We start from the raw sequence: 10,482 nt of genomic DNA on the forward strand, positions 1-10,482 counted from the left end.
AATGAATGATTAAAGAGGTGAATACATTTCAGACCATTTTTTTTGTTCTGTTTGTTCATAAATATGTTAATAAGTTAATGTACATATTAAAAACTAAGAGTGCATCTGGAAGAAGGAAAACATGATTTTATGACATCTGGGGCTTAAATATAGCTTTGAATGAACTTGTAGATTATACAATTGGCTAGAGTATATGGGGAGCCCTGGTAACACAGTGGTTAAGCGCTCGGCTGCTAACAGAAGGGTCAGCAGTTCCAACCCACCAGCAGCTTCTTAGGAGAGATGTGGCAATCCGCTTCCATAAAGATTACAGCCTAGGAAACCATATGGAACAGCTCTACTCGGTCATATGTAGTCACTATGAGTCAGAATTGACTCAACAGCACGAACCAGCAGAATATATGGAGTAGATGTAAGCAATTGCCTCTTGTGTCATTTTGCATGCCCTAAGGGCAAGTATATGATGAAGACAAAAAGTTACAGAAAAGTAGATTCAGTTTCAAGTAATATTGAATCTATTCATGCAGTTAGAAATTCCTAGTAAGATAATGAGATTACTGTCATCAGATGTATCCAAGCAATGGGAGAATGGCATGTGTCATGAGCTTTCTTGTCAGGAAGTAGGGCTACACTGGAATTCCTTCGAATTCTTTCACTAATTAATTTTCAGCAACAGAGATCTTACTACTTTCTAAGGAAACATTCTCCATCTATGGAGAGTAGAAACATTTACTCTAATATTGTACAGCAAAGTGCTTGTCTGTAAAATTATCTCTTTGGTCCCTGTTGTCACGTTAACATCATGGAGTCTCCTTCCTCCAGTGGCTAAAACCCATTGCCATCAAGTCAATTCCAACTCAAAAAAAAAAAAAAAAACTCATAGTAACCCTATAAAATAGAGTAGAACTGCCCCATAGGATCTCCAAGGATGTAATCTTTACTGAAGTAGACTGCTACATCTTTGTTCCATGGAGTGAATGGTGGGTTTGAACCACCAACCTGTTGGTTACCAGCCAAGCAGTTAACCACTGTGCCACCAAGGCTCCTTCCAGTGCCTAAACAATGTTTAATTTTTCCCACTTATTTTTCCCTTTCCTAAAGGCAGTTTGAAATTCTCTTTGGTTTCAGAAGTCTAAAAAGCAAGATTATTCAGAGTGTTCCTTATTCAACCATGTTGATTCAAATCCTCCCTATTTAGTAGCAGGATTGCTTATTCATCTTATGAAATTTTTTTTCCCTTTCTTTTTCCTTCTATATCATCCAAACTCACCGTGTTGCCAGATATCACCACGTTCATGACTGATCTTAGCCAGAGACAATTGCAATGCGTTAGTTACCTTAAATAACAACAATTACCCGGTTCTCTGGGTAGTTTCCAAGCAAAAGGAGAAAAAATTGTTTGGGGCTTCACAGACAAATGTCTCATAGGTCTCTGTTAGGAGAGGAGTTCAATTTTAGTTTTGTCCATGTTTAGATTATATTTGAGCAGGAGGAAAATATAGATATAAACCTCAAACTTTAAAATCTTTTCCCTGTAGGGAAGAGGCATCTACTGAATTATAAACATGGGATTATATCTAACTTCCCAGAGGACTTCAATTCCAGCTTTATAACTTTTGACCTAGCATTATCCACATGGCATGAATGGGTTTCAAAGCTTTCTGAAAAATATTAAGAATAAACAGTTTCAGAATCTTCTACCATGGAAATTCATTCAAATATATTTTGTGTAATAAAGCAGGGTTTTATTGTTCATGTGAAATAATGCAGTATTAAATGCCTTGTTTATCCCTTCCTGCTCACCTCTGTCTCAGAAGAAATCTAACGTTCTTTAAGTGACATTACTTTACTAGCTCCTAATCAAATGTCAGGAAACATCGTTGTTGTCAGGTGTCATTGAGTCAGTTCTAACGCATAGCGACACTACGCACAACACAGTGAAGTAATGCCTAATCCTGCAGCATCCTCACAATCGTTGCTATGCTTGAGCCCGTTGTTGTAGCCACTGCGTCAATCCATCTTGTTGAGGATCTTCCTCTTTTTCACTGACCGTCTACTTTACCAAGCATGATGCCCTTCTCCAAGGACTGGTCCCTCCTGATAACATGTCCAAAGTACTTGAGACAAAATCTCCCCATCCTCCCTTCTAAGGAACCTTCTGGCTGTACATCTTCCAAAACAGATTTGTTCATTCTTCTGCCAAGAAACATGGAAGGATGAAATGAAACTGTCCCAATATGAAAAGATTTCTTGGAAGGAAACAGAAAACATTGTGACCAGAATTACTAACACTCACTAGTTTGTTGGCTCCAGAAGTGTGCTCCAATGGGCTTTCAAGGCTGTGACCTTTCAGGAGCAAATTTCCAGGTCTTTCTTTTGAGACATCTTTCAGTGGGTTTGAACTGCTAACCTTCCAGTAAGTTGTCAAGCACTTAACCGTTTGTGCCCCCAGGTACTCCTCCATGATATTTAGGGGTTACCATAAGAATGACTCTACTACAACTGTTAGCAGTAGGTAGTTGGTGGAAGTGAATGCAGTCTATGGGAAAGTGAAAACAGTAAGGAGAAATCTGGTGCAGTAGCCCATCTTTCTCCTAGAACAGGCAGCTACAGTGAGCAGGAACCCAGAAAATCTGGATTTTTTTCTTGTGGTGAGCCAATCCACTTGCCAAAGCACACCACACAAAACAAAACAAGCTCTACACCACAGGAAAGGTGAGAATCATCAATAATGAGAAATCTCACTTGAGAGCAGACAGCTACATACATAAATGAAAAACCCAGGTAATAGCATTGGGTAAAGTAATATCTAAATAAAATAAATAGTAAACTTGCAAAGAGAAGATATGTGCTCCAAGACCTAGGCTATGCTAGAAATTTCCCTAAGTTATGAAAATTTGAATGGCAATATACTTGCCTGAAGTTTTTTTTTTGCATCTTTGTGTTTCTAATTAAAAACTATAGTAAGTAAATAAAAAGAGATCTACATAAACGGAAGAACAAATCGTGATCATGGATAAGTAGACTCAACATTGTGAAAATGTCAATTCTACCCCAAGCAATCTACAAACACAAAGCAATTCCAATCCAAATACCAACAGCATTCTTCAAGGAGACGGAAAAACTAATCATTAACTTTTTATGAAAAGGAAGAAGGCCCTGGATAAGTAAAGCATTATTGAAGAAGAATAGCTTCTCGAAACCTGACCTCAGAACCTACTATACAGCTATGGTAGTCAAAACAGCCTAGTGCTGATACAATGACAGATATATTGGCCAATGGAACAGAATTGAGAACCCAGATATAAACTCATCTACCTATGGCCACCTGATCTTTGACAATGGTGCAAAGTCCATTAAATAGGGAAAAGACAGTCTTTTTAACAAATGCTGTTGGAAAAACCAGATGTTCATTTCCAAAAAAATGAAGCAGGGCCCTTACCTCATGCCATACACAAAAACTAATACAAAATGGATCAAAGACCTAAATATAAAACCAGAAACTACAAAAATCATGGAAGAAAATAATAAGGTCAACACTAGGGCCCGTATATATTCCAGAAACAAGATACATATCATAATTAATTATACAGAAACACCAGAAGATAAGCAATATAAATGGGTTTGTCTAAAAATTAAGCACTTATGCTCATCAAAAGACTTCTTCAAAAGAGTAAATAGAGAACCTACAGACGAGGAAAAAATTTTTGTCTATGACATGACTGACAAAGTTCTTATCTCTAAAATCTATGTAAAAATCCAACACCTCTACAACAAAAAGACAGATAATCCCAATTAAAAAATGGGCAAAACATATGAACAGGCACTTCATCAAAGATGACATTCAGGCAGCTAACAGACACATAAGGAAGTGCTCCTGATCACTAGCAATTAGAGAAATGCAAATCAAAACTATGGTGAGATGTCATCTCACCCCAACAAGGCTGGCACGAATCAAAGAAACAGAAAATAACAAATGTTGCGGAGGTTGCAGGAACATTGGAACTCTTATGCACTGCTGGTGGGAATATAAAATGTTAAAACAATTTTGGAAAACGATATGGAACGTCCTTAAAAAACTAGAAAAGAAATACCATATGACTGAGCAATTCCACTCCTAGGAATGTGTCCTAGAGAAATAAAGGCTGTCACACAAATGTAAATATGCACACCCATGTTCAGTGCAGCATTATTCACAAGAGCAAAAGGATGGAAACAACCTAAGTGCCCATGAACAGATAAATGGATAAACAAAGTATGGTATATACACACGATGGAATACTAGGCAATGATAAAGCACAATGATGAATCTGTGAAACATCTCACAAAATGGATAAATCAGGAAAGCATTATGCTGAGTGAAATGAGTCAATCAGAAAAGGAAAAATACTGTATAATACCACTACACATGAAAATGTTTCCACACAGAAAGATAAAATTGTTGATGGTTATGGGAGGGGGGCAGGTAGGGAGGGAAAAATACTCACTAGATAGTGAACAAGTGGTAACTTTGGTAAAGGGTAAGACAGTACACAATACAGAGAAGTCAGCACAACTTGACCAGAGCAGAGTCACAGAAGCTTCTCAGACACATCCAAATGTTCTAAGGTATGGAGCTACTGGGTTGAGGGCTGGGGACCATGGTCTCAGAAGACATCTTGCTCGGTTGGCATAACATTGTCTACAACCAACTGTGATGAGTATCATCTGGGGTCTTAAAAGCTTCCAAGCTGTCATCTAAAATACATCTACTAGTCCCACCCTGGCTGGAGCAAAGGAGAATGAAGAAAACCAAAGACACAAGGGAAAAAGGACTAATGGGCCAAACTGCCACAGTCTCCAACAGACTGAACCCAGAACAACCCGATGGTGTCTGGTTCCCACTATTGACTACTCTTGCAGGGATCACAATAGAGGGCCCTGGACAGAGCAGGAGAACATTGTAGAACAAAATTCAAATTCACACGCACACGCACACACACACACACACAAAAGACCAGGCGTGCTGGTCTGACAGAGCCTGGGGAAACCCTGAGAGTTTAGTCCCCGGACACCCTTTTAATTCAGTACTGAAGTCACTCCTGAGGTTCATCATTCAGTCAAAAACTAGGCCGGCCTAAAGGGCCAAAAATAACACACATGAGGAACGTGCTTCATAGTTCAATCATGCATATGAGATTAATCGGCAAACCAGCCTGAAGTCAAAGACAAGAAGGCAGGAAGGCACAGAAAAACAGGCCAAATGGAAACAGGGAATCCTGGAAGAATGAGGGGAGAGTGTTGATACATTGTGGGGTTGGCAACCAATGTCAAAAACAATTTGTGTATGAACTGTTCTATAAAACTTTCACCTAAAGTACAAAAAAAAAAAAGACTATATTAATCAAACACACTTGCTTATAAGTTTGTTGTTAACTTGCTATCCAGTCCTATTCATGGAGACACCTGTGTGCAGAGTAGAACAACCCCACAGGGTTTTCAAGGCCGTGATCTTTTGGAAGCAGATCACCAGGCCTGTATTTCGAGGAACCTCTGAGTAGGTTGGAGCCCTAGTGGAACAGTGGTTAAAAGCTCAGCTGCTAACCAAAACAAACAAACAAAAAAAGTAAAGAGACTCCAGGGCTCACATACCTAATAGCAGCTCTAATCACATGGTGACGGGATGTTAGAGCTTCAAAGATGCCAATAATCAAAGTAGCTCACATGACCAGCCTATTTGGGCATATCAAAACAAGAAGCTAGAATATAGTAAGCAAACATATAAATAAATATAATAAATTATTGACGGCTTGGAGACAACGGTCAATAGCAAATCACATAAAGAAGCAGATCATGATGGCTTCAGCAAGCAACCAAAACAAAGAACCAGGAAACCTCCTGGAGGAAAATAAGATCTTGCAATTACTGGAGGTAAAATTCAAAAGATTAATATACAGAGCTCTTCAAAAGATCAGGCAAAACACAGACCAACCCAAAGAACACACAGGTAGAGCAACAGAGGTATTTAAGAAGGTTATACCAGAGCAAAATCACAAATTTAACAGGCTGCAAGAATCCATAGAGAGAGAGCAAATAGAAATCCAAAAGATTAAAAATACAATTTCAGAATTAGACAAGTCAATAGAAAGTCATATGAGCAGAATTGAGGAAATGGAAGTGAGAATTAGTGAGATGGAAGATAAAGCACTTGACACCAATTTATTTGAGGGAAAATAAGATAAAAAAATTTAAAAAAATGTAGAACCCCTAATAATTATGTGCGACTCTATCAAGAGGAATAACCTACAAGGTATTGGAGTACTAGAGCAGGGGTGGGAGGGATAACGGAAAATATCATGGCTTGCACCAGGTGTACCTCAGATCACAAAGTGACATCTTTGCTTTTCTTTTTTTTAACACTTCAAAGTGGTTTTTTTGCGGCAGATTTGCCCAATGCAATACGTCATTGGATTTCCCGACTGCTGCTTCCATGGATGTTGATTGTGGATCCAAGTAAAATGAAGCCCTTAACAACTCCAATCTTTTCTCTGTTTTTCATGATGTTGCTTATTGGTCCAGTTATGAGGAGTTTCGTTTTCTTAGGTGAATAATAAATAAGCAAGAGTTCCAATTGACAGAATGGTATTAGAAATTTCTCTGTTTATCCAATTATATGAATAGCAACAGTTCCAGTATTAAGTAGATGGGATAAAATGAGTATATAAGTGCTTGGGAATTTATGTTAATATTGCTTTCTTTGAGAAAGCCTCTCTAAGTCAAATTTGGCGTAAATTATTTCCTGATGATTTTGTCTGAGATATGTCAAATATCCAAAAGAGTTTCCTAAAATTCTGTAGGCCAAAAGTGCCCTGAAATATGACTCCTGAGCCATGGTTTGCAGGCTTGATGATGAGTGTTCAGTATTAGTTATAACACATTTGGCTTCGGCAGGCAGAAAGTCGGTGTGTAAAGGCTACGCATTGCAGCATGTGTATAACAGTCTTTAGCAAAAGATAGACCTGAATTTGAAGCATTTTATTCTACTCAGTGTTCCTGGAGTAGCACAAATGGTTTGCGCTCAGCTACTAACCTAAAGGGTGGTAGTTCAAATCCATTTAGCAGCGCCACAAGAAAAAGGCTGGGCAGAAAGATTATAACCAATCTTCTGTAAGATTACCTTATGGAGAAGTTCTACTCTGTATCAAGGGGTCATCGTGAATCATAATGGACTCAATTACAATGAGTTTTTAAAAATTCTCCTCAATGCCTGTATGGACTCATTTAGGTTTCTTATCATCTGCAGGCTTCAATAGAGACTAATCCATTAACATCTCTGTAGGACTATAATAATGGTATCAATCTCAAAATAAAAGTGAAAAGGGCACCTTGAAGACTAAGGTGTGCCTGACCCAAGCCATGGTGTTTTCATTTGCTTCATATGCATGCAGAAGCTGAATGATGAATAAGGAAGATGGAAGAAGAATTGACACCTTGAAATGGTGGTGTTGGTGAAGAATATTGAATATGCCGTGGACTCTCAAAGGAACAAACAAGGCCTTCTTGGAAGAAATACAGCCAGGATGCTCCTTAGAAGCAAAGATGGCATGACTACATCTCACATACTTTGGACGTGTTATCAGGAGAGATCATTTTCCAGAGAAGGACATCAGGCTTGGTAAAGTAGAGGGCTAGTGGAAAACAGGAAGAACCTCAACAATATGTATTGTCACAGTGGCTGCAACAATGGGTTCAAGCATAACAACAATTGTGAGGATGGCACAGGACCAGGCAGTATTTCGTTTTGTTGTATGTAGGGTCGCTACGATTTGGAACCAACTTGATGGCACCTAACAACAACAACATCTCAAAGATGTGTTTCGAGTTTTAAAGGATACATGTATGGCTTTCCTCTTTACTCCTGTTAATATAGAAAAAAAAACAATTGATGTTTTGATATTATCCATCCTTACATTTCTGTAATAAACCCCAAATAATTATGAGAAATGATCATTTTAATATATTTCTAGAATTAATTTTTAATATTCACACTTTGGAATTTTTTTGTATCAGTACTTAAAAGACATTTTGGCCTGTAAATTTTTTTTCTTGTAGTGTCTTTGTAAGGTTTTCATATTGAAGTCATACGGCCTCAGTAAACAAGATGTAAGTGTTTCATCTTTCTCTAATCTTTGAAATTGTTTGTTATTTCTTCTTCATATTCTAAGTCCCTTGAGTAAATGGGAAAGTCATGGCCCTTTCAAGAAAGACACTGTTAAATAGCCAAGAAATTCCACTATATAATTTTCTTCCAGTGTTCCCAATAAGGAGCCCTGTTGGCATAGTGGTTAAGAGCTTGGCTGCAAACCAAAAGGCTGGCAGTTTGAATCTGCTAGCCACTCCTTGGAAACCCTATAGGGCCTTTCTACTCTGTCCTATAGGGTCGTTATGAGTCAGAATCGACTGGATGGCAACAGGTTTGGTTTTGCTTCCTCCTAAGGACCTGGAACCATTTATCAGGTGAATGAATGTGCATTGGGGAAAAGAAAATAAGCAGGATATGGGGGATTTCTGGATATTGGCTCTTCCTGGAGATCTGATATACCATTGCCATCTAATGTTAGATAATCCAAAATAACCTGTAGAAAAATTGTTATAATCTATAAGTAAATTTATCAGATTTGATGAATATAAGATCACAGATAAAAGTGGATTGTTTTTATACCAGTATTATTTAGTTTTTCTCCAAAAAAAAGTATTTTTCAATACCCATTTTGCATATGACTCTGTGCTGAGCTTTGAAAAAGGTAGAAGATAGGTCTGTGTTCCAAAAGGATCTAATTCTGAAATTCCAAAATGGTTTCAGGCCCACATCTTCTCTGTTGTACCTATAAAATATTACGTCCTTAGAAATTCTAGACTAGAATGTGGGACTAGACTATGTCATTCCTAGGTAGGAATCCTAGACTATGATGTTTTAGCTCCTAAGGCAATTCCCAATGGCTCAGCCAACGATCTTAGGGCACAGATATATCTGATTCCCCACTCTCTCTCTCTTTTCCGTATTATAAAAAAATAACACTTGGGAAATATTTCTCCTTTGAGACTAGAGTAGATGAGACAGTAACGACTAAGCTTTCCCGACTCCACTTCAGAATATATATTCATTCACACACAAACATCACAGGCACACACTCATAGTGGAAATGTCCCCCATTCCACCTTCCCCCCGTGGTCTCAATACAGGTCTTGAATCCCTGCTTCAGGACCAAGAGCATTCCATAGGTGTGAATATGACTTACCTCATGAATACGGCTTTACAGTTTCTGAAGGAACTCCAGGAGCTTTCAGGGTGAGCACATTTCTAAATTGGGCTGCATTCTTAATATAAAGGGATGAGTGCAGATGTTAATAGCTGAGGGGGTGGTGGAGAATGAATATGAGAGTTGTCAGATAGAGTTATTCTGTAAACTTTGGAAAAGGTGCAATGACAGTACTATATGGCTGCTTTAAATGCTGGTTTCTTTGACCCATTTTCAATTTGGATAAAACATTCTTGTTTCAACGCCGGCAGTACAAACTTGTGGGCATGTTCTTATGAGAGGTAATCAGTTCCACTGACTGTGAAAGCTAAAAACAGGATTTTAGAGAAAAAGGAATTTCTCCTGTGGTGGGAAACAAGATCAGAGTGATGACTGCTTTTTCCATAATTTCTCTATTACTTGTCTACTATTCCTGCTGTTACCTGCATTTTGCATTATAGTTATGATACTTGAGTTACTTGTCAATTCGTATGACCCTGAAGCTCATCTACTCGGTTCACGCCCTTAAAATAAATAAATACACGAAGAATTAAAATTTTTTTAAAGACGCATGTGAAGAAAGAAGAACCAACTCCACCCCACCTTTAATTTCCAACAGAGACACTTCTGAAACAATAGGCAGCCCACCTCCCATGTGCCCAGAAAGCACTATGAAATTTGATGTTTTGTATTTAAAGAGCCTATTTATCTTCCCTCCAATAGCCCCCTCCCTAGGGCTGCACTCCTTGTCATTCTCCTTGAACATGTTTTCCTAAAGCAGCACATGCCAGCACAACACAGGCTGCTCTTCAGACTTCTGCATCATAGGTGCTTCCATCCTTCGGTCACCACTTTGTCCTCAGCTCCTCTTTTTTCCTCACAACATATCATCACACCAAGTCTTCTTTGCCTCACTGCTTGTGTTTGTCCTTCTTTGTTTTCGCAGACCCTCTTTTGCTGTGGACTGAAAAAATATATATTGAGCATTTCTTTCTTTGCTAGAATAAATTATCTTTGCATATTATGTAGCCTGAGAATATTCGACTGAGAAATATTCGACTCTATGGCTCTTTAGATTTTTGATATGAGTAAAAAATACAGACCATGTTCTAAATAGAATTTCAATCGATTTACTTTGAAATGATAAATATTATTCTTATTGGATTACATATATGTCTCTAACTTCAGAAAAACATTAGCATCT

Source organism: Loxodonta africana, chromosome 7, assembly GCF_030014295.1.
Source record: "Loxodonta africana isolate mLoxAfr1 chromosome 7, mLoxAfr1.hap2, whole genome shotgun sequence".
Taxonomy (NCBI): domain Eukaryota; kingdom Metazoa; phylum Chordata; class Mammalia; order Proboscidea; family Elephantidae; genus Loxodonta; species Loxodonta africana.